This window comes from Xiphophorus maculatus, chromosome 6, assembly GCF_002775205.1.
Source record: "Xiphophorus maculatus strain JP 163 A chromosome 6, X_maculatus-5.0-male, whole genome shotgun sequence".
NCBI lineage: Eukaryota > Metazoa > Chordata > Actinopteri > Cyprinodontiformes > Poeciliidae > Xiphophorus > Xiphophorus maculatus.
In genome coordinates, this window is record NC_036448.1 from 27,764,143 (window position 1) to 27,781,820 (window position 17,678).

At 43.0% G+C, this 17,678-nt stretch overlaps 59 non-coding genes across 59 annotated transcripts; all 59 read left to right on the forward strand.

Annotated features, from left to right (window-relative positions):
* Positions 1 to 116: 116 nt before the first annotated feature.
* trnas-aga lies at positions 117 to 197 on the forward strand. The gene has a single exon. It is a non-coding gene; the product is annotated as a tRNA-Ser (tRNA).
* A 139-nt stretch (positions 198 to 336) lies between these two features.
* Positions 337 to 417, forward strand: trnas-aga. Its single transcript has one exon. It is a non-coding gene; the product is annotated as a tRNA-Ser (tRNA).
* A 151-nt stretch (positions 418 to 568) lies between these two features.
* trnas-aga lies at positions 569 to 649 on the forward strand. Its single transcript has one exon. It is a non-coding gene; the product is annotated as a tRNA-Ser (tRNA).
* Positions 650 to 800: 151 nt separating this feature from the next.
* Positions 801 to 881, forward strand: trnas-aga. Its single transcript has one exon. It is a non-coding gene; the product is annotated as a tRNA-Ser (tRNA).
* A 152-nt stretch (positions 882 to 1,033) lies between these two features.
* On the forward strand, positions 1,034 to 1,115 carry trnas-uga. Its single transcript has one exon. It is a non-coding gene; the product is annotated as a tRNA-Ser (tRNA).
* Positions 1,116 to 1,266: 151 nt separating this feature from the next.
* On the forward strand, positions 1,267 to 1,347 carry trnas-cga. The gene has a single exon. It is a non-coding gene; the product is annotated as a tRNA-Ser (tRNA).
* Positions 1,348 to 1,486: 139 nt separating this feature from the next.
* Positions 1,487 to 1,568, forward strand: trnas-uga. Its single transcript has one exon. It is a non-coding gene; the product is annotated as a tRNA-Ser (tRNA).
* Positions 1,569 to 1,720: 152 nt separating this feature from the next.
* trnas-uga lies at positions 1,721 to 1,802 on the forward strand. Its single transcript has one exon. It is a non-coding gene; the product is annotated as a tRNA-Ser (tRNA).
* A 155-nt stretch (positions 1,803 to 1,957) lies between these two features.
* Positions 1,958 to 2,039, forward strand: trnas-aga. The gene has a single exon. It is a non-coding gene; the product is annotated as a tRNA-Ser (tRNA).
* Positions 2,040 to 2,178: 139 nt separating this feature from the next.
* On the forward strand, positions 2,179 to 2,259 carry trnas-aga. Its single transcript has one exon. It is a non-coding gene; the product is annotated as a tRNA-Ser (tRNA).
* A 151-nt stretch (positions 2,260 to 2,410) lies between these two features.
* On the forward strand, positions 2,411 to 2,491 carry trnas-aga. Its single transcript has one exon. It is a non-coding gene; the product is annotated as a tRNA-Ser (tRNA).
* Positions 2,492 to 2,642: 151 nt separating this feature from the next.
* Positions 2,643 to 2,724, forward strand: trnas-aga. Its single transcript has one exon. It is a non-coding gene; the product is annotated as a tRNA-Ser (tRNA).
* Positions 2,725 to 2,863: 139 nt separating this feature from the next.
* Positions 2,864 to 2,944, forward strand: trnas-aga. Its single transcript has one exon. It is a non-coding gene; the product is annotated as a tRNA-Ser (tRNA).
* A 151-nt stretch (positions 2,945 to 3,095) lies between these two features.
* Positions 3,096 to 3,177, forward strand: trnas-uga. The gene has a single exon. It is a non-coding gene; the product is annotated as a tRNA-Ser (tRNA).
* Positions 3,178 to 3,316: 139 nt separating this feature from the next.
* Positions 3,317 to 3,398, forward strand: trnas-aga. Its single transcript has one exon. It is a non-coding gene; the product is annotated as a tRNA-Ser (tRNA).
* A 151-nt stretch (positions 3,399 to 3,549) lies between these two features.
* trnas-aga lies at positions 3,550 to 3,630 on the forward strand. Its single transcript has one exon. It is a non-coding gene; the product is annotated as a tRNA-Ser (tRNA).
* Positions 3,631 to 4,015: 385 nt separating this feature from the next.
* Positions 4,016 to 4,096, forward strand: trnas-cga. Its single transcript has one exon. It is a non-coding gene; the product is annotated as a tRNA-Ser (tRNA).
* Positions 4,097 to 6,782: 2,686 nt separating this feature from the next.
* trnas-uga lies at positions 6,783 to 6,864 on the forward strand. The gene has a single exon. It is a non-coding gene; the product is annotated as a tRNA-Ser (tRNA).
* Positions 6,865 to 7,019: 155 nt separating this feature from the next.
* On the forward strand, positions 7,020 to 7,101 carry trnas-aga. Its single transcript has one exon. It is a non-coding gene; the product is annotated as a tRNA-Ser (tRNA).
* Positions 7,102 to 7,240: 139 nt separating this feature from the next.
* Positions 7,241 to 7,321, forward strand: trnas-aga. Its single transcript has one exon. It is a non-coding gene; the product is annotated as a tRNA-Ser (tRNA).
* Positions 7,322 to 7,472: 151 nt separating this feature from the next.
* On the forward strand, positions 7,473 to 7,554 carry trnas-uga. The gene has a single exon. It is a non-coding gene; the product is annotated as a tRNA-Ser (tRNA).
* A 139-nt stretch (positions 7,555 to 7,693) lies between these two features.
* On the forward strand, positions 7,694 to 7,775 carry trnas-aga. The gene has a single exon. It is a non-coding gene; the product is annotated as a tRNA-Ser (tRNA).
* Positions 7,776 to 7,926: 151 nt separating this feature from the next.
* trnas-aga lies at positions 7,927 to 8,007 on the forward strand. The gene has a single exon. It is a non-coding gene; the product is annotated as a tRNA-Ser (tRNA).
* A 152-nt stretch (positions 8,008 to 8,159) lies between these two features.
* trnas-uga lies at positions 8,160 to 8,241 on the forward strand. Its single transcript has one exon. It is a non-coding gene; the product is annotated as a tRNA-Ser (tRNA).
* Positions 8,242 to 8,392: 151 nt separating this feature from the next.
* On the forward strand, positions 8,393 to 8,473 carry trnas-cga. The gene has a single exon. It is a non-coding gene; the product is annotated as a tRNA-Ser (tRNA).
* Positions 8,474 to 8,612: 139 nt separating this feature from the next.
* trnas-uga lies at positions 8,613 to 8,694 on the forward strand. The gene has a single exon. It is a non-coding gene; the product is annotated as a tRNA-Ser (tRNA).
* A 152-nt stretch (positions 8,695 to 8,846) lies between these two features.
* trnas-aga lies at positions 8,847 to 8,928 on the forward strand. Its single transcript has one exon. It is a non-coding gene; the product is annotated as a tRNA-Ser (tRNA).
* A 609-nt stretch (positions 8,929 to 9,537) lies between these two features.
* On the forward strand, positions 9,538 to 9,618 carry trnas-aga. Its single transcript has one exon. It is a non-coding gene; the product is annotated as a tRNA-Ser (tRNA).
* A 155-nt stretch (positions 9,619 to 9,773) lies between these two features.
* On the forward strand, positions 9,774 to 9,854 carry trnas-aga. The gene has a single exon. It is a non-coding gene; the product is annotated as a tRNA-Ser (tRNA).
* Positions 9,855 to 10,005: 151 nt separating this feature from the next.
* On the forward strand, positions 10,006 to 10,087 carry trnas-aga. The gene has a single exon. It is a non-coding gene; the product is annotated as a tRNA-Ser (tRNA).
* Positions 10,088 to 10,226: 139 nt separating this feature from the next.
* Positions 10,227 to 10,307, forward strand: trnas-aga. The gene has a single exon. It is a non-coding gene; the product is annotated as a tRNA-Ser (tRNA).
* A 151-nt stretch (positions 10,308 to 10,458) lies between these two features.
* trnas-aga lies at positions 10,459 to 10,540 on the forward strand. The gene has a single exon. It is a non-coding gene; the product is annotated as a tRNA-Ser (tRNA).
* A 153-nt stretch (positions 10,541 to 10,693) lies between these two features.
* Positions 10,694 to 10,774, forward strand: trnas-aga. Its single transcript has one exon. It is a non-coding gene; the product is annotated as a tRNA-Ser (tRNA).
* Positions 10,775 to 10,926: 152 nt separating this feature from the next.
* trnas-uga lies at positions 10,927 to 11,008 on the forward strand. Its single transcript has one exon. It is a non-coding gene; the product is annotated as a tRNA-Ser (tRNA).
* A 161-nt stretch (positions 11,009 to 11,169) lies between these two features.
* Positions 11,170 to 11,251, forward strand: trnas-uga. Its single transcript has one exon. It is a non-coding gene; the product is annotated as a tRNA-Ser (tRNA).
* Positions 11,252 to 11,406: 155 nt separating this feature from the next.
* trnas-aga lies at positions 11,407 to 11,487 on the forward strand. Its single transcript has one exon. It is a non-coding gene; the product is annotated as a tRNA-Ser (tRNA).
* Positions 11,488 to 11,638: 151 nt separating this feature from the next.
* trnas-aga lies at positions 11,639 to 11,719 on the forward strand. Its single transcript has one exon. It is a non-coding gene; the product is annotated as a tRNA-Ser (tRNA).
* A 153-nt stretch (positions 11,720 to 11,872) lies between these two features.
* trnas-aga lies at positions 11,873 to 11,953 on the forward strand. The gene has a single exon. It is a non-coding gene; the product is annotated as a tRNA-Ser (tRNA).
* A 152-nt stretch (positions 11,954 to 12,105) lies between these two features.
* Positions 12,106 to 12,187, forward strand: trnas-uga. The gene has a single exon. It is a non-coding gene; the product is annotated as a tRNA-Ser (tRNA).
* Positions 12,188 to 12,338: 151 nt separating this feature from the next.
* On the forward strand, positions 12,339 to 12,419 carry trnas-cga. The gene has a single exon. It is a non-coding gene; the product is annotated as a tRNA-Ser (tRNA).
* Positions 12,420 to 12,558: 139 nt separating this feature from the next.
* Positions 12,559 to 12,640, forward strand: trnas-uga. Its single transcript has one exon. It is a non-coding gene; the product is annotated as a tRNA-Ser (tRNA).
* A 148-nt stretch (positions 12,641 to 12,788) lies between these two features.
* On the forward strand, positions 12,789 to 12,869 carry trnas-aga. Its single transcript has one exon. It is a non-coding gene; the product is annotated as a tRNA-Ser (tRNA).
* A 152-nt stretch (positions 12,870 to 13,021) lies between these two features.
* Positions 13,022 to 13,103, forward strand: trnas-aga. Its single transcript has one exon. It is a non-coding gene; the product is annotated as a tRNA-Ser (tRNA).
* A 517-nt stretch (positions 13,104 to 13,620) lies between these two features.
* On the forward strand, positions 13,621 to 13,702 carry trnas-uga. The gene has a single exon. It is a non-coding gene; the product is annotated as a tRNA-Ser (tRNA).
* A 155-nt stretch (positions 13,703 to 13,857) lies between these two features.
* On the forward strand, positions 13,858 to 13,939 carry trnas-aga. Its single transcript has one exon. It is a non-coding gene; the product is annotated as a tRNA-Ser (tRNA).
* Positions 13,940 to 14,078: 139 nt separating this feature from the next.
* On the forward strand, positions 14,079 to 14,159 carry trnas-aga. The gene has a single exon. It is a non-coding gene; the product is annotated as a tRNA-Ser (tRNA).
* A 151-nt stretch (positions 14,160 to 14,310) lies between these two features.
* On the forward strand, positions 14,311 to 14,392 carry trnas-uga. Its single transcript has one exon. It is a non-coding gene; the product is annotated as a tRNA-Ser (tRNA).
* A 139-nt stretch (positions 14,393 to 14,531) lies between these two features.
* trnas-aga lies at positions 14,532 to 14,613 on the forward strand. Its single transcript has one exon. It is a non-coding gene; the product is annotated as a tRNA-Ser (tRNA).
* Positions 14,614 to 14,764: 151 nt separating this feature from the next.
* Positions 14,765 to 14,845, forward strand: trnas-aga. Its single transcript has one exon. It is a non-coding gene; the product is annotated as a tRNA-Ser (tRNA).
* A 152-nt stretch (positions 14,846 to 14,997) lies between these two features.
* On the forward strand, positions 14,998 to 15,079 carry trnas-uga. Its single transcript has one exon. It is a non-coding gene; the product is annotated as a tRNA-Ser (tRNA).
* A 151-nt stretch (positions 15,080 to 15,230) lies between these two features.
* On the forward strand, positions 15,231 to 15,311 carry trnas-cga. Its single transcript has one exon. It is a non-coding gene; the product is annotated as a tRNA-Ser (tRNA).
* A 139-nt stretch (positions 15,312 to 15,450) lies between these two features.
* trnas-uga lies at positions 15,451 to 15,532 on the forward strand. Its single transcript has one exon. It is a non-coding gene; the product is annotated as a tRNA-Ser (tRNA).
* A 152-nt stretch (positions 15,533 to 15,684) lies between these two features.
* Positions 15,685 to 15,766, forward strand: trnas-uga. The gene has a single exon. It is a non-coding gene; the product is annotated as a tRNA-Ser (tRNA).
* A 597-nt stretch (positions 15,767 to 16,363) lies between these two features.
* Positions 16,364 to 16,444, forward strand: trnas-aga. Its single transcript has one exon. It is a non-coding gene; the product is annotated as a tRNA-Ser (tRNA).
* Positions 16,445 to 16,595: 151 nt separating this feature from the next.
* trnas-aga lies at positions 16,596 to 16,676 on the forward strand. The gene has a single exon. It is a non-coding gene; the product is annotated as a tRNA-Ser (tRNA).
* A 155-nt stretch (positions 16,677 to 16,831) lies between these two features.
* Positions 16,832 to 16,912, forward strand: trnas-aga. The gene has a single exon. It is a non-coding gene; the product is annotated as a tRNA-Ser (tRNA).
* Positions 16,913 to 17,063: 151 nt separating this feature from the next.
* trnas-aga lies at positions 17,064 to 17,145 on the forward strand. Its single transcript has one exon. It is a non-coding gene; the product is annotated as a tRNA-Ser (tRNA).
* Positions 17,146 to 17,284: 139 nt separating this feature from the next.
* Positions 17,285 to 17,365, forward strand: trnas-aga. Its single transcript has one exon. It is a non-coding gene; the product is annotated as a tRNA-Ser (tRNA).
* A 151-nt stretch (positions 17,366 to 17,516) lies between these two features.
* trnas-aga lies at positions 17,517 to 17,598 on the forward strand. The gene has a single exon. It is a non-coding gene; the product is annotated as a tRNA-Ser (tRNA).
* The last annotated feature ends 80 nt before the right edge of the window (positions 17,599 to 17,678 follow it).

Below are 17,678 nucleotides of genomic sequence, written 5' to 3' on the forward strand. Positions count from 1 at the left end.
TTAACAGATAAAGGGAGAGTATCTGAGATCTCCCGATTCAGGTCAAATTTGTTTTTATTATGTCACTGACTTGTTACATCCACGTTCTGATAGTTGGCAACATTTGGCAATATCCAGCTGTGATGGCCGAGTGGTTAAGGCGTTGGATTAGAAATCCAATGGGTTTTCCCACGTAGGCTCGAATCCTGCTCACAGCGATTTTAGACTCCAGGGTCCACCATATCTGAGCTATTTGTCTGGCTGATGAAAAGCTGCAGAAAAACCATGGTTTATTTCAAATTTCAGGTTCAGTAGTACGTTCACTTGTTGCTTCTTGATTACATGTCAAGGCATCCAGCTGTGATGGCCGAGCGGTTAAGGCGTTGGATTAGAAATCCAATGGGGTTTCCCGCGTAGATTCAGATCCTGCTCACAGTGATTCTATACAACAAGTTCCAACACACCTGAAGCTGTTAACAGATAAAGGGAGAGTATCTGAGATCTCCCGATTCAGGTCAAATTTGTTTTTATTATGTCACTGACTTGTTACATCCACGTTCTGATCGTTGGCAACATTTGGCAATATCCAGCTGTGATGGCCGAGTGGTTAAGGCGTTGGATTAGAAATCCAATGGGGTTTCCCGCTCAGGTTCGAGTCCTGCTCACAGCGATTTTAGACTCCAGGGTCCACCACACCTGATGCTGTTGATCAGATTAATGAGAGCATCTGAGATCTCCTCGTTTAGTTCAAGATTCTGTTTATTACTCCAATGACTTGTTACATCCATCTTTTGCTCCTGGGTTACATGATGGAATATGCAGCTGTGATGGCCGAGTGGTTAAGGCGTTGGATTAGAAATCCAATGGGGTTTCCCGCGTAGGTTCGAATCCTGCTCACAGGGAGTTTAGACTCCAGGGTCCACCACACCTGAAGCTGTTGATCAGATTAAAGGAGAGCATCTGAGATCTTGTGGTTTAGTTCAAGATTGCCTTTATTATTCCAATGACTTGTTACATCCATCTTTTCCTCCTTGGTTGCATAATAGAAGATCCGGCTGTGATGGCCGAGTGGTTAAGGCGTTAGATTTGAAATCCAATGGGGTTTCCCCACGTAGGTTCAAAGCCTAATCACAGCCATTTTATACAACAAGTTCCAACACACCTGAAGCTGTTAACAGATAAAGGGAGAGTATCTGAGATCTCCCGATTCAGGTCAAATTTGTTTTTATTATGTCACTGACTTGTTACATCCACGTTCTGATCGTTGGCAACATTTGGCAATGTCTTGCTGTGATGGCCGAGAGGTTAAGGCGTTGGATTCGAAATCCAATGGGGTTTCCCGCGTAGGTCCGAATCCTGCTTACAGCGATTTTAGACTCCAGGGTCCACCATATCTGAACTATTTGTTTGGTTGATGAAAAGCTGCAGAAAAACCTTTTTTTATTTCAGATTTCAGGTTCAGTAATACGTTCACTTGTTGCTTCTTGATTACATGTCAAGGCATCCAGCTGTGATGGCCGAGAGGTTAAGGCGTTGGATTTGAAATCCAATGGGGTTTCCCCGCGTAGGTTCGAATCCTGCTCACAGCGATTTTAGACTACAGGGTCCAACAAACGTGATGCTGCTTAACAGATCGAGGGAGAGCATCTGAGATCTCCTCATGTAGTTTAGATTTGTCTTTAATACTTCAGTGACTGTTCACATCCACATTCTGATCGTTCGCTACATATGACAATATACAGCTGTGATGGCCGAGCGGTTAAGGCGTTGGATTTGAAATCCAATGGGGTTTCCCCGTGCAGGTTCAAATCCTGCTCACAGCGATTTTAGACTTCAGGTTCCAACACACCTGAATTTTTTTAACAATTAATGAATTGAGAGCATCTCAGATCTCTTGGTGTAGTTCAAAGTTGCCTTCATTTCGCCAGTGACTTTTTACATCCATCTTTTGCTCCTTGGTTATATAATTGAATATCCAGCTGTGATGGCCGAGTGGTTAAGGCGTTGGATTAGAAATCCAATGGGGTTTCCCCGCGTAGGCCCGAATCCTGCTCACAGCGATTTTAGACTCCAGGGTCCACCATATCTGAGCTATTTGTCTGGCTGATGAAAAGCTGCAGAAAAACCATGGTTTATTTCAAATTTCAGGTTCAGTAGTACGTTCACTTGTTGCTTCTTGATTACATGTCAAGGCATCCAGCTGTGATGGCCGAGCGGTTAAGGCGTTGGATTAGAAATCCAATGGGGTTTCCCACGTAGGTTCAAATCCTGCTCACAGCGATTTTATACAACAAGTTCCAACACACCTGAAGCTGTTAACAGATAAAGGGAGAGTATCTGAGATCTCCCGATTCAGGTCAAATTTGTTTTTATTATGTCACTGACTTGTTACATCCACGTTCTGATCGTTGGCAACATTTGGCAATATCCAGCTGTGATGGCCGAGTGGTTAAGGCGTTGGATTAGAAATCCAATGGGGTTTCCCACTCAAGTTCGAGTCCTGCTCACAGGGATTTTAGACTCCAGGATCCACCACACCTGATGCTGTTGATCAGATTAATGAGAGCATCTTAGATCTCCTGGTTTAGTTCAAGATTGTGTTTATTACTCCAATGACTTTTTACATCCATCTTTTGCTCCTTGGTTATATAATAGAATATCCAGCTGTGATGGCCGAGTGGTTAAGGCGTTGGATTAGAAATCCAATGGGGTTTCCCCGCGTAGGCCCGAATCCTGCTCACAGCGATTTTAGACTCCAGGGTCCACCATATCTGAGCTATTTGTCTGGCTGATGAAAAGCTGCAGAAAAACCATGGTTTATTTCAGATTTCAGGTTCAGTAGTACGTTCACTTGGTGCTTCTTGATTACATGTCAAGGCATCCAGCTGTGATGGCCGAGCGGTTAAGGCGTTGGATTAGAAATCCAATGGGGTTTCCCGCGTAGGTTCGAATCCTGCTCACAGGGAGTTTAGACTCCAGGGTCCACCACACCTGATGCTGTTGATCAGATTAATGAGAGCATCTGAGATCTCCTGGTTTAGTTCAACATTCTGTTTATTACTCCAATGACTTGTTACATCCATCTTTTGCTCCTGGGTTACATGACGGAATATGCAGCTGTGATGGCCGAGTGGTTAAGGCGTTAGATTTGAAATCCAAATGGGTTTCCCCATGTAGGTTCCAATCCTGCTCACAGAGATTTTAGACTCCAGGGTCCACCATATCTGAGCAATCTGTCTGGCTGATGAAAAGCTGCAGAAAAACCATGGTTTATTTCAGATTTCAGGTTCAGTAGTACGTTCACTTGTTGCTTCTTGATTACATGGCAAGGCATCCAGCTGTGATGGCCGAGCGGTTAAGGCGTTGGATTAGAAATCCAATGGGGTTTCCCCGCGTAGGTTCAAATCCTACTCACAGCGATTTTATACAACAAGTACCAACACACCTGAAGCTGTTAACAGATAAAGGGAGAGTATCTGAGATCTCCCGATTCAGGTCAAATTTGTTTTTATTACGTCACTGACTTGTTACATCCACGTTCTGATCGTTGGCAACATTTGGCAATATCCAGCTGTGATGGCCGAGTGGTTAAGGCGTTGGATTAGAAATCCAATGGGGTTTCCCGCGTAGGTTCGAATCCTGCTCACAGGGAGTTTAGACTCCAGGGTCCAACACACCTGAAGCTGTTGATCAGATTAAGGGAGAGCATCTGACATCTTGTGGTTTAGTTCAAGATTGCCTTTATTATTCCAATGACTTGTTACATCCATCTTTTCCTCCTTGGTTGCATAATAGAAGATCCACCTGTGATGGCCAAGTGGTTAACGCGTTAGATTTGAAATCCAATGGGGTTTCCCCACGTAGGTTCAAATCCTAATCACAGCCACTTTATACAACAAGTTCCAACACACCTGAAGCTGTTAAAAGATAAAGGGAGAGTATCTGAGATCTCCCGATTCAGGTCAAATTTGTTTTTATTATGTCACTGATTTGTTACATCCACGTTCTGATCGTTGGCAACATTTGGCAATATCCAGCTGTGATGGCCGAGTGGTTAAGGCGTTGGATTCGAAATCCAATGGGGTTTCCCGCGTAGGTTCGAATCCTGGTTACAGCGATTTTAGACTCCAGGGTCCACCATATCTGAGCTATTTGTCTGGCTGATGAAAAGCTGCAGAAAAACCATGGTTTATTTCAGATTTCAGGTTCAGTAATACGTTCACTTGTTGCTCCTTGATTACATGTCAACGCATCCAGCTGTGATGGCCGAGAGGTTAAGGCGTTGGATTAGAAATCCAATGGGGTTTCCCCGCTGTCAAGAAAATCCGAGCTCATCCCACTTCCCCATGCTGGAGATTTTAGTTTAGCAGTAATAATAAATAAAGTTATCTTTAAAATGAATCACTCAAGTGATATCTAGGCCCAACAGTAGACTTAAGTGTCAATAAAGTTAGTTTAACAGTAATAATAAATAAAGTTATCTTTAAAATGAATCACTCAAGTGACATCTAGGCCCAACAGTAGACTTAAGTGTCAATAAAATAAATCTGGTTGTGTGTGTTGTTTTTGTCTCATGCAAACTTTGCTTTAATTCTACTTTTTTCTATCTAATCATAAGAAATCATAGTCAGTCAGAGAGAGTCATTAAACAGGAAAAGCAGGTTTCCTGGAAAAAGAGGAAGTTTCCAGCCTGCAGATTTATAAAAAATAGCTGAGACTATTCCTTATTTCAAAGCATGAAAGTTTTAAAGAATGAAATCTAAACATTATTAGTAATTTCATAAAATTCAAAGTAAAATACTTATATTAATATTGGTTTACTTGTAATAATACTTACACTTATATTTGTGAGAACATTTATAAGAAAAACCAGTAACCGTAACTTTAGTATTAAATAATTAGAATCATGGATTATTCTTTTGGTTTCTTTTTAGAAAAACATCTGTAATAACTCACATTAGGATTATAATAAGGATAATTAATAAGTTATGGTTATAAAATCATAAAGGAATGATAGATCAGAGAAGCTGAAGAAAATAAATGTGATATAAGTTATGGTTATAAAATTATAAATGAATGCTAAATCAGAGAAGCTAAAGAAAATAAATGTGATATAAATGTGATTTTGACATTGAACTTGAAATGGTGTAAAAAGGTGTAACTGCAATTAAACATCACTGATATGTTGGAGGTAGAGAGTAGGTGAAAGGTGAAAGGCAAGGAACTAACAGGAGAGCAGAGATGATCAACGCCTTATTTAGAAAGTAGGTGAAAGGTTGTGCAGGCAATGGACATAGGAGGTTGAGCAACCCTGAGACATTAGCACAGACATCAGGAAATGTCTGTAAGACAGTGATGGATATGAGATCATCTGTCTGAGCAGTCAGAAACCCTATAAAAGGTGAGTGCAAAAGAGGAACCGTTCGTTGGATCCTCCGGGCAGCTTCGAGCCAAGATCGAGATGGACAAAGAACTCTGCAGCTGAAGAAGAGCCGGGGCCACGGAGCCGAAGACTGTCCGGCCATGGGGACCAACCCGTCAGCCCTACAACCTGTGGCTTCAAATCGCACTTCTCTCATCGGCTGGGTTCAGACCCCAAAGACAAAGATGAAGACAAAGGCAAAGACAAAGAAGAAGAACTGGTGCCTTCCTTCCTGCCAGCACCAAGTCCTGTGTGACCTCACCATCCATGCGGAGAGGAGGCTCATCAGACCTACAGAGATTCCTGCCTTCGCTGATCAACATCTTCCTCCTGCTGCAACACCTTCTTCATCATCAGACCTGCGGAGATCCTGGCCTTCATCGATCGGCGTCTTCCTCCTGCTGCAACACCTTCTTCATCATCAGACCTGCGGAGATCCTGGCCTTCATCGATCGGCGTCTTCCTCCTGCTGCAGCACCTTCTTCGTCGTCGTGCCAGGTCTGGGGTTCGAGGCGCCAGGCTCCGTCCGTCTCTCTCAAAGGTTCCTTTTTTAGTTTTCAGTGTCAGCAGTAGGGAAAGATAGACTAGATGATTGATTTTACTTATTTGATTATTTCTGCTACTGAATTAAGCTGTACTGACCCTTGCAAAAATGCCTTACTAATAAAATATTTAGCATAAAGAAAATCTAAAAGATGTTGTGGACATTCAGTTAATGAGTCACCTTAAAGTTCTTTGATGGTTGTAAAATAGCTGTGATGTTTGATTCTGGAGAGGAAGAGGTGGAAAATGTTTTATAGGTTGCTGGTAGCCCAAATTTAAAACAACATCCTTGGGACTCGCCCGAGTCACTAAAACCTACCTGGTTCAATAACAAATGCAAGTTGTAAAATAGAGAACGAGCGACCGTTAACAGGTGTGCTCTGTGAAACTAGTTGGCTGTAGGCTGCTCAGTCTGGCTAATTCACAGGGGGAAGAAGGGTGGGACACCTGGATGTAGGCCGTCAGAAAACCAGGCGAATCGTTTCTCGAAACCAGCTTAAACAGAGTTTACTTCAGTTCTGGACAGGGTAAATCCCGGCAGATTTAGGAAACTCAATTAACCCGTTAGATGGAGAGCTGGTAGCACATCTCCCCTCTCAGAAGAGGAAGCAGAGAGTGAGACAGTAGAGACAGAAAGGAGGGGGGGGGTGTTGCGCAACAACAAGGTTCGAATCCTGCTCACAGCGATTTTAGACTACAGGGTCCAACAAACGTGATGCTGTTTAACAGATCGAGGGAGAGCATCTGAGATCTCCTCATGTAGTTTAGATTTGTCTTTAATACTTCAGTGACTGTTCACATCCACATTCTGATCGTTCGCTACATATGACAATATACAGCTGTGATGGCCGAGCGGTTAAGGCGTTGGATTTGAAATCCAATGGGGTTTCCCCGCGCAGGTTCAAATCCTGCTCACAGCGATTTTAGACTTCAGGTTCCAACACACCTGAATTTTTTTAACAATTAATGAATTGAGAGCATCTCAGATCTCTTGGTGTAGTTCAAAGTTGCCTTCATTTCACCAGTGACTTTTTACATCCATCTTTTGCTCCTTGGTTATATAATAGAATATCCAGCTGTGATGGCCGAGTGGTTAAGGCGTTGGATTAGAAATCCAATGGGGTTTCCCCGCGTAGGCCCGAATCCTGCTCACAGCGATTTTAGACTCCAGGGTCCACCATATCTGAGCTATTTGTCTGGCTGATGAAAAGCTGCAGAAAAACCATGGTTTATTTCAGACTTCAGGTTCAGTAGTACGTTCACTTGTTGCTTCTTGATTACATGTCAAGGCATCCAGCTGTGATGGCCGAGCGGTTAAGGCGTTGGATTAGAAATCCAATGGGGTTTCCCGCGCAGGTTCGAGTCCTGCTCACAGCGATTTTAGACGCCAGGGTCCACCACACCTGATGCTGTTGATCAGATTAATGAGAGCATCTGAGATCTCCTGGTTTAGTTCAAGATTCTGTTTATTACTCCAATGACTTGTTACATCCATCTTTTGCTCCTGGGTTACATTACGGAATATGCAGCTGTGATGGCCGAGTTGTTAAGGCGTTAGATTTGAAATCCAAATGGGTTTCCCCGCGTAGGTTCAAATCCTGCTCACAGAGATTTTAGACTCCAGGGTCCACCATATCTGAGCAATCTGTCTGGCTGATGAAAAGCTGCAGAAAAACCATGGTTTATTTCAGATTTCAGGTTCAGTAGTACGTTCACTTGTTGCTTCTTGATTACATGTCAAGGCATCCAGCTGTGATGGCCGAGCGGTTAAGGCGTTGGATTAGAAATCCAATGGGGTTTCCCCGCGTAGGTTCAAATCCTACTCACAGCGATTTTATACAACAAGTACCAACACACCTGAAGCTGTTAACAGAGAAAGGGAGAGTATCTGAGATCTCCCGATTCAGGTCAAATTTGTTTTTATTACGTCACTAACTTGTTACATCCACGTTCTGATCGTTGGCAACTTTTGGCAATATCCAGCTGTGATGGCCGAGTGGTTAAGGCGTTGGATTAGAAATCCAATGGGGTTTCCCGCGTAGGTTCGAATCCTGCTCACAGGGAGTTTAGACTCCAGGGTCCACCACACCTGAAGCTGTTGATCAGATTAAAGGAGAGCATCTGAGATCTTGTGGTTTAGTTCAAGATTGCCTTTATTATTCCAATGACTTGTTACATCCATCTTTTCCTCCTTGGTTGCATAATAGAAGATCCAGCTGTGATGGCCGAGTGGTTAACGCGTTAGATTTGAAATCCAATGGGGTTTCCCCACGTAGGTTCAAATCCTAATCACAGCCATTTTATACAACAAGTTCCAACACACCTGAAGCTGTTAAAAGATAAAGGGAGAGTATCTGAGATCTCCCGATTCAGGTCAAATTTGTTTTTATTATGTCACTGACTTGTTACATCCACGTTCTGATCGTTGGCAACATTTGGCATTGTCTTGCTGTGATGGCCGAGAGGTTAAGGCGTTGGATTCGAAATCCAATGGGGTTTCCCGCGTAGGTTCGAATCCTGCTTACAGCGATTTTAGACTCCAGGGTCCACCATATCTGAACTATTTGTTTGGTTGATGAAAAGCTGCAGAAAAACCTTTTTTTATTTCAGATTTCAGGTTCAGTAATACGTTCACTTGTTGCTCCTTGATTACACGTCAAGGCATCCAGCTGTGATGGCCGAGAGGTTAAGGCGTTGGATTTGAAATCCAATGGGGTTTCCCCACGTAGGTTCGAATCCTGCTCACAGCGATTTTAGACTACAGGGTCCAACATACGTGATGCTGTTTAACAGATCGAGGGAGAGCATCTGAGATCTCCTCATGTAGTTTAGATTTGTGTTTAATACTTCAGTGACTGTTCACATCCACATTCTGATCGTTCGCTACATATGACAATATACAGCTGTGATGGCCGAGCGGTTAAGGCGTTGGATTAGAAATCCAATGGGGTTTCCCTGCGCAGGTTCTAATCCTGCTCACAGCGATTTTATACTTCAGGTTCCAACACACCTGAATTTTTTTAACAATTAATGAATTGAGAGCATCTCAGATCTCTTGGTGTAGTTCAAAGTTGCCTTCATTTCGCCAGTGACTTTTTACATCCATCTTTTGCTCCTTGGTTATATAATAGAATATCCAGCTGTGATGGCCGAGTGGTTAAGGCGTTGGATTAGAAATCCAATGGGGTTTCCCCGCGTAGGCCCGAATACTGCTCACAGCGATTTTAGACTCCAGGGTCCACCATATCTGAGCTATTTGTCTGGCTGATGAAAAGCTGCAGAAAAACCATGGTTTATTTCAAATTTCAGGTTCAGTAGTACGTTCACTTGTTGCTTCTTGATTACATGTCAAGGTATCCAGCTGTGATGGCCGAGCGGTTAAGGCGTTGGATTAGAAATCCAATGGGGTTTCCCCGCGTAGGCCCGAATACTGCTCACAGCGATTTTATACAACAAGTTCCAACACACCTGAACCTGTTAACAGATAAAGGGAGAGTATCTGAGATCTCCCGATTCAGGTCAAATTTGTTTTTATTATGTCACTGACTTGTTACATCCACGTTCTGATCGTTGGCAACATTTGGCAATATCCAGCTGTGATGGCCGAGTGGTTAAGGCGTTGGATTAGAAATCCAATGGGGTTTCCCGCTCAGGTTCAAATCCTGCTCACAGCGATTTTAGACTTCAGGTTCCAACACACCTGAATTTTTTTAACAATTAATGAATTGAGAGCATCTCAGATCTCTTGGTGTAGTTCAAAGTTGCCTTCATTTCGCCAGTGACTTTTTACATCCATCTTTTGCTCCTTGGTTATATAATAGAATATCCAGCTGTGATGGCCGAGTGGTTAAGGCGTTGGATTAGAAATCCAATGGGGTTTCCCGCTCAGGTTCGAGTCCTGCTCACAGCGATTTTAGACTCCAGGATCCACCACACCTGATGCTGTTGATCAGATTAATGAGAGCATCTGAGATCTCCTGGTTTAGTTCAAGATTGTGTTTATCACTCCAATGACTTTTTACATCCATCTTTTGCTCCTTGGTTATATAATAGAATATCCAGCTGTGATGGCCGAGTGGTTAAGGCGTTGGATTAGAAATCCAATGGGGTTTCCCCGCGTAGGCCCGAATCCTGCTCACAGCGATTTTAGACTCCAGGGTCCACCATATCTGAGCTATTTGTCTGGCTGATGAAAAGCTGCAGAAAAACCATGGTTTATTTCAGATTTCAGGTTCAGTAGTACGTTCACTTGTTGCTTCTTGATTACATGTCAAGGCATCCAGCTGTGATGGCCGAGCGGTTAAGTCGTTGGATTAGAAATCCAATGGGGTTTCCCACGTAGGTTCAAATCCTGCTCACAGCGATTTTATACAACAAGTTCCAACACACCTGAAGCTGTTAACAGATAAAGGGAGAGTATCTGAGATCTCCCGATTCAGGTCAAATTTGTTTTTATTATGTCACTGACTTGTTACATCCACGTTCTGATCGTTGGCAACATTTGGCAATATCCAGCTGTGATGGCCGAGTGGTTAAGGCGTTGGATTAGAAATCCAATGGGGTATTCTCGTGTAGGTTCGAATCCTGCTCACAGCGATTTTAGACTACAGGGTCCAACACACCTGAATTTATTTAGCTACTAATCAAGGGAGAGCATCCAACAGCTCTGAAGATCTCCTGATTGTGTCTCTTACTTCAGTGACCTTTTACATCCATGTTCTGATCGTTCGCTCCATTTCACAATATCCTGCTGTGATGGCCGAGCGGTTAAGGCGTTGGATTAGAAATCCAATGGGGTTTCCCGCGTAGGTTCAAATCCTGCTCACAGGGAGTTTAGACTCCAGGGTCCACCACACCTGAAGCTGTTGATCAGATTAAAGGAGAGCATCTGAGATCTTGTGGTTTAGTTCAAGATTGCCTTTATTATTCCAATGACTTGTTACATCCATCTTTTCCTCCTTGGTTGCATAATAGAAGATCCAGCTGTGATGGCCGAGAGGTTAAGGCGTTGGATTTGAAATCCAATGGGGTTTCCCCGCGTAGGTTCGAATCTTGCTCACAGCGATTTTAGACTACAGGGTCCAACAAACCCAACAAACGTGATGCTGTTTAACAGATCGAGGGAGAGCATCTGAGATCTCCTCATGTAGTTTAGATTTGTCTTTAATACTTCAGTGACTGTTCACATCCACATTCTGATCGTTCGCTACATATGACAATATACAGCTGTGATGGCCGAGCGGTTAAGGCGTTGGATTTGAAATCCAATGGGGTTTCCCCGCGCAGGTTCAAATCCTGTTCACAGCGATTTTAGACTTCAGGTTCCAACACACCTGAATTTTTTTAACAATTAATGAATTGAGAGCATCTCAGATCTCTTGGTGTAGTTCAAAGTTGCCTTCATTTCGCCAGTGACTTTTTACATCCATCTTTTGCTCCTTGGTTATATAATAGAATATCCAGCTGTGATGGCCGAGTGGTTAAGGCGTTGGATTAGAAATCCAATGGGGTTTCCCACGTAGGTTCAAATCCTGCTCACAGCGATTTTATACAACAAGTTCCAACACACCTGAAGCTGTTAACAGATAAAGGGAGAGTATCTGAGATCTCCCGATTCAGGTCAAATTTGTTTTTATTATGTCACTGACTTGTTACATCCACGTTCTGATCGTTGGCAACATTTGGCAATATCCAGCTGTGATGGCCGAGTGGTTAAGGCGTTGGATTAGAAATCCAATGGGGTTTCCCGCGTAGGCTCGAATCCTGCTCACAGCGATTTTAGACTACAGGGTCCAACACACCTGAATTTATTTAGCTACTAATCAAGGGAGAGCATCCAACAGCTCTGAAGATCTCCTGATTTTGTTTCTTACTTTAGTGACCTTTTACATCCATGTTCTGATCGTTCGCTACTTATCACAATATCCAGCTGTGATGGCTGAGCGGTTAAGGCGTTGGATTAGAAATCCAATGGGGTTTCCCGCGTAGGTTCGAATCCTACTCACAGCGAGTTTAGACTCCAGGGTCCATCACACCTGAAGCTGTTGATCAGATTAAGGGAGAGCATCTGACATCTTGTGGTTTAGTTCAAGATTGCCTTTATTATTCCAATGACATGTTACATCCATCTTTTCCTCCTTGGTTGCATAATAGAAGATCCACCTGTGATGGCCGAGTGGTTAAGTCGTTAGATTTGAAATCCAATGAGGTTTCCCCACGTAGGTTCAAATCCTGCTCACAGCGATTTTATACAACAAGTTCCAACACACCTGAAGCTGTTAACAGATAAAGGGAGAGTATCTGAGATCTCCCGATTCAGGTCAAATTTGTTTTTATTATGTCACTGACTTGTTACATCCACGTTTTGATCGTTGGCAACATTTGGCAATGTCTTGCTGTGATGGCCGAGAGGTTAAGGCGTTGGATTCGAAATCCAATGGGGTTTCCCGCGTAGGTCCGAATCCTGCTTACAGCGATTTTAGACTCCAGGGTCCACCATATCTGAACTATTTGTTTGGTTGATGAAAAGCTGCAGAAAAACCTTTTTTTATTTCAGATTTCAGGTTCAGTAATACGTTCACTTGTTGCTCCTTGATTACATGTCAAGGCATCCAGCTGTGATGGCCGAGAGGTTAAGGCGTTGGATTTGAAATCCAATGGGGTTTCCCCGCGTAGGTTCGAATCCTGCTCACAGCGATTTTAGAATACAGGGTCCAACACACCTGAATTTATTTAGCTACTAATCAAGGGAGAGCATCCAACAGCTCTGAAGAGCTCCTGATTTTGTTTCTTACTTCACTTTTACATCCATGTTCTGATCGTTCGCTACATATCAAAATATCCAGCTGTGATGGCCGAGCGGTTAAGGCGTTGGATTAGAAATCCAATGGGGTTTCCCGCGTAGGTTCGAATCCTGCTCACAGCGATTTTGGAGTCCAGGGTCCACCACACCTGAAGCTGTTGATCAGATTAAGGGAGAGCATCTGAGATCTTGTGGCTTAGTTCAAGATTGCCTTTATTATTCCAATGACTTGTTACATCCATCTTTTCCTCCTTGGTTACATAATAGAATTTTCAGCTGTGATGGCCGAGTGGTTAAGGCGTTGGATTAGAAATTCAATGGGGTTTCCCCACGTAGGTTTGATTCCTGCTCACAGCGACTTTTTACTGTAAAAAGTTGTAGATCAAATAAATGAAAGTTTAAGTGTGACAGTTTTTTATTAGATTGCGTTTAATTCTGATTTCCACATGAAACAAAAGCAGATATAAAATCTTAAACTAAAGATGACACAAACTCTTGTTTGTTGACTTTCACAGATGTTATCCTGCATTTACCAAATCTCAGTTTGTTCCCTGGGTTTGATTTAATCTTCTGAAATTGATGCACAGATTTTAAAAAGTTGAACTCTCCATGTTGTCAAGTATCATCAGGATCTTCTTTACCCCTTTTCACAACCCTTTTTATTCCACCTATGTGTTTCTTAGCATTTTCAGAACCATCATTTACTCCCAGTTTTGTTCTCCATCTAATTCCACTTTCTCATCTCTTTTTAGAGGATTTTATCATCCCAATTAATTCTTTCTTTCCAAAAATCTTCTTTTTCCTCATCCCTCCCCTTCCAACCACTTAAATCCCATCTATGTTTTTTTATTCAGATTTACCTAAGCCTTAAGCAGCTTTGATGGCCGAGAGGTTAAGGCGTTGGATTTGAAATCCAATGGGGTTTCCCCGCGCAGGTTCAAATCCTGCTCACAGCGATTTTAGACTTCAGGTTCCAACACACCTGAATTTTTTTAACAATTAATGAATTGAGAGCATCTCAGATCTCTTGGTGTAGTTCAAAGTTGCCTTCATTTCACCAGTGACTTTTTACATCCATCTTTTGCTCCTTGGTTATATAATAGAATATCCAGCTGTGATGGCCGAGTGGTTAAGGCGTTGGATTAGAAATCCAATGGGGTTTCCCCGCGTAGGCCCGAATCCTGCTCACAGCGATTTTAGACTCCAGGGTCCACCATATCTGAGCTATTTGTCTGGCTGATGAAAAGCTGCAGAAAAACCATGGTTTATTTCAGACTTCAGGTTCAGTAGTACGTTCACTTGTTGCTTCTTGATTACATGTCAAGGCATCCAGCTGTGATGGCCGAGCGGTTAAGGCGTTGGATTAGAAATCCAATGGGGTTTCCCGCGTAGGTTCGAATCCTGCTCACAGCGATTTTAGACTCCAGGGTCCACCACACCTGATGCTGTTGATCAGATTAATGAGAGCATCTGAGATCTCCTGGTTTAGTTCAAGATTCTGTTTATTACTCCAATGACTTGTTACATCCATCTTTTGCTCCTGGGTTACATTATGGAATATGCAGCTGTGATGGCCGAGTTGTTAAGGCGTTAGATTTGAAATCCAAATGGGTTTCCCCGCGTAGGTTCAAATCCTGCTCACAGAGATTTTAGACTCCAGGGTCCACCATATCTGAGCAATCTGTCTGGCTGATGAAAAGCTGCAGAAAAACCATGGTTTATTTCAGATTTCAGGTTCAGTAGTACGTTCACTTGTTGCTTCTTGATTACATGTCAAGGCATCCAGCTGTGATGGCCGAGCGGTTAAGGCGTTGGATTAGAAATCCAATGGGGTTTCCCCGCGTAGGTTCAAATCCTACTCACAGCGATTTTATACAACAAGTACCAACACACCTGAAGCTGTTAACAGAGAAAGGGAGAGTATCTGAGATCTCCCGATTCAGGTCAAATTTGTTTTTATTACGTCACTAACTTGTTACATCCACGTTCTGATCGTTGGCAACTTTTGGCAATATCCAGCTGTGATGGCCGAGTGGTTAAGGCGTTGGATTAGAAATCCAATGGGGTTTCCCGCGTAGGTTCGAATCCTGCTCACAGGGAGTTTAGACTCCAGGGTCCACCACACCTGAAGCTGTTGATCAGATTAAGGGAGAGCATCTGAGATCTTGTGGTTTAGTTCAATATTGCCTTTATTATTCCAATGACTTGTTACATCCATCTTTTCCTCCTTGGTTGCATAATAGAAGATCCAGCTGTGATGGCCGAGTGGTTAACGCGTTAGATTTGAAATCCAATGGGGTTTCCCCACGTAGGTTCAAATCCTAATCACAGCCATTTTATACAACAAGTTCCAACACACCTGAAGCTGTTAAAAGATAAAGGGAGAGTATCTGAGATCTCCCGATTCAGGTCAAATTTGTTTTTATTATGTCACTGACTTGTTACATCCACGTTCTGATCGTTGGCAACATTTGGCATTGTCTTGCTGTGATGGCCGAGAGGTTAAGGCGTTGGATTCGAAATCCAATGGGGTTTCCCGCGTAGGTTCGAATCCTGCTTACAGCGATTTTAGACTCCAGGGTCCACCATATCTGAACTATTTGTTTGGTTGATGAAAAGCTGCAGAAAAACCTTTTTTTATTTCAGATTTCAGGTTCAGTAATACGTTCACTTGTTGCTCCTTGATTACATGTCAAGGCATCCAGCTGTGATGGCCGAGAGGTTAAGGCGTTGGATTTGAAATCCAATGGGGTTTCCCCACGTAGGTTCGAATCCTGCTCACAGCGATTTTAGACTACAGGGTCCAACATACGTGATGCTGTTTAACAGATCGAGGGAGAGCATCTGAGATCTCCTCATGTAGTTTAGATTTGTGTTTAATACTTCAGTGACTGTTCACATCCACATTCTGATCGTTCGCTACATATGACAATATACAGCTGTGATGGCCGAGCGGTTAAGGCGTTGGATTTGAAATCCAATGGGGTTTCCCCGCGCAGGTTCTAATCCTGCTCACAGCGATTTTATACTTCAGGTTCCAACACACCTGAATTTTTTTAACAATTAATGAATTGAGAGCATCTCAGATCTCTTGGTGTAGTTCAAAGTTGCCTTCATTTCGCCAGTGACTTTTTACATCCATCTTTTGCTCCTTGGTTATATAATAGAATATCCAGCTGTGATGGCCGAGTGGTTAAGGCGTTGGATTAGAAATCCAATGGGGTTTCCCCGCGTAGGCCCGAATACTGCTCACAGCGATTTTAGACTCCAGGGTCCACCATATCTGAGCTATTTGTCTGGCTGATGAAAAGCTGCAGAAAAACCATGGTTTATTTCAAATTTCAGGTTCAGTAGTACGTTCACTTGTTGCTTCTTGATTACATGTCAAGGCATCCAGCTGTGATGGCCGAGCGGTTAAGGCGTTGGATTAGAAATCCAATGGGGTTTCCCCGCGTAGGCCCGAATACTGCTCACAGCGATTTTAGACTCCAGGGTCCACCATATCTGAGCTATTTGTCTGGCTGATGAAAAGCTGCAGAAAAACCATGGTTTATTTCAAATTTCAGGTTCAGTAGTACGTTCACTTGTTGCTTCTTGATTACATGTCAAGGCATCCAGCTGTGATGGCCGAGCGGTTAAGGCGTTGGATTAGAAATCCAATGGGGTTTCCCGCGTAGGTTCAAATCCTGCTCACAGCGATTTTATACAACAAGTTCCAACACACCTGAACCTGTTAACAGATAAAGGCAGAGTATCTGAGATCTCCCGATTCAGGTCAAATTTGTTTTTATTATGTCACTGACTTGTTACATCCACGTTCTGATCGTTGGCAACATTTGGCAATATCCAGCTGTGATGGCCGAGTGGTTAAGGCGTTGGATTAGAAATCCAATGGGGTTTCCCGCTCAGGTTCAAATCCTGCTCACAGCGATTTTAGACTTCAGGTTCCAACACACCTGAATTTTTTTAACAATTAATGAATTGAGAGCATCTCAGATCTCTTGGTGTAGTTCAAAGTTGCCTTCATTTCGCCAGTGACTTTTTACATCCATCTTTTGCTCCTTGGTTATATAATAGAATATCCAGCTGTGATGGCCGAGTGGTTAAGGCGTTGGATTAGAAATCCAATGGGGTTTCCCGCTCAGGTTCGAGTCCTGCTCACAGCGATTTTAGACTCCAGGATCCACCACACCTGATGCTGTTGATCAGATTAATGAGAGCATCTGAGATCTCCTGGTTTAGTTCAAGATTGTGTTTATCACTCCAATGACTTTTTACATCCATCTTTTGCTCCTTGGTTATATAATAGAATATCCAGCTGTGATGGCCGAGTGGTTAAGGCGTTGGATTAGAAATCCAATGGGGTTTCCCCGCGTAGGCCCGAATCCTGCTCACAGCGATTTTAGACTCCAGGGTCCACCATATCTGAGCTATTTGTCTGGCTGATGAAAAGCTGCAGAAAAACCATGGTTTATTTCAAATTTCAGGTTCAGTAGTACGTTCACTTGTTGCTTCTTGATTACATGTCAAGGCATCCAGCTGTGATGGCCGAGCGGTTAAGGCGTTGGATTAGAAATCCAATGGGGTTTCCCACGTAGGTTCAAATCCTGCTCACAGCGATTTTATACAACAAGTTCCAACACACCTGAAGCTGTTAACAGATAAAGGGAGAGTATCTGAGATCTCCCGATTCAGGTCAAATTTGTTTTTATTATGTCACTGACTTGTTACATCCACGTTCTGATCGTTGGCAACATTTGGCAATATCCAGCTGTGATGGCCGAGTGGTTAAGGCGTTGGATTAGAAATCCAATGGGGTATTCTCGTGTAGGTTCGAATCCTGCTCACAGCGATTTTAGACTACAGGGTCCAACACACCTGAATTTATTTAGCTACTAATCAAGGGAGAGCATCCAACAGCTCTGAAGATCT